Here is a 1,124-nt window from a genome sequence, read left to right on the forward strand (position 1 = left end):
CCCACTCCTGCCCGGCGCCTCTCACCATGGGCAACTCCAGAGTGGAAGTACGTCCAGCCCCTCTCAAGGAGACTGGTTCCAGAACCAGAGCCATGCGTCGAGGTGAGGCCGACTATTTCTAGCCTGAACCTCTCAGCCTTTCACACTAGCTCCGGTTCCTTCCCCACCAGAGAGGTGACGTTCCACGTCCCAAGATCCAGCTTCTGCAGCCGAGGATCAGACCGCCAGGGTCCCCTCCCTCGGCTGCCGCCCGTAACACAATGCATCCAACCCCTTTGGTCCCTCCGACAGGTGGTCGGAGGGGCCAAAGGGGTTGGCCCCTCCGACAGGTGGTGAGCCCGTTGGAAGGGGGACCCACGTCTCCTCCTCTGGCTGAGCCTGGCCAGGCTCTGTGGGTAAAAACCGGCCACCAGGCGCTCGCTATCGCGCCCCACCTCCAGGCCTGGCTCCAGAGGGGGGCCCCGGTGACCCACGTCCGGGCGAGGGAACACCAGATCCAAAGTTTGTCTCCATCATAAGGGGTCTTCAGGCTGCGCTTTGTCTGGTTCCTCACCTAGGACCTGTCTGCCTTGGGTGACCCTACCAGGAGCATAAAGCCCCAGACAGCATAGCTCCTAGGATCATTTGGACACTCAAACCCCTCCACCACGATAAAGTGGCAGCCCAAGGAGGGGTTAAACAAAATTGCTTTTCAAAATAAGGTCTAATCAAGACCAAAGTACCAAACTGAAGACATTTATTATCCAGTTTTTGGTAGAAAGAGAGAAAAAAGAGAAACGATAAATCATGCCAATGGAAATGATTGAGTTTGTTTTATTTTATCATCTGATTAATTGATTTATTGATTATTCTGACAGGTGTATGTTGTCTCAAACACAGTAAAAGCACACTGAGGTCATAAACTTTACTGCAATTCAGATAAAAGAAGAATGAATTATATCCTCCACTACCTGGGGGAAATTATTGCGAAGGACAATGCAGTTTGCCTATTAACTCCTGAAAAAATGTCACAGAAGAACTTTAAAAATCAACATTAACTGTTAAATGATTCTGCATCATGTGACACAGGCCGCACCCATTTCCACCTACCTATATCTTTACTGTGCTTCACCAAAGACAAAACC

At 50.5% G+C, this 1,124-nt stretch overlaps 1 long non-coding RNA gene across 1 annotated transcript; it reads left to right on the forward strand.

The window, feature by feature from the left end:
- Positions 1 to 6: 6 nt before the first annotated feature.
- On the forward strand, positions 7 to 692 carry LOC107835263 (uncharacterized). Its single transcript, XR_001661081.1, has 2 exons — positions 7 to 291; positions 330 to 692. It is a non-coding gene; the product is annotated as an uncharacterized LOC107835263 (long non-coding RNA).
- Positions 693 to 1,124: the final 432 nt, after the last annotated feature.

The sequence above is a fragment of the Poecilia formosa genome, unplaced genomic scaffold (genome assembly GCF_000485575.1).
Source record: "Poecilia formosa unplaced genomic scaffold, Poecilia_formosa-5.1.2 Scaffold1367, whole genome shotgun sequence".
Lineage (NCBI taxonomy): Eukaryota > Metazoa > Chordata > Actinopteri > Cyprinodontiformes > Poeciliidae > Poecilia > Poecilia formosa.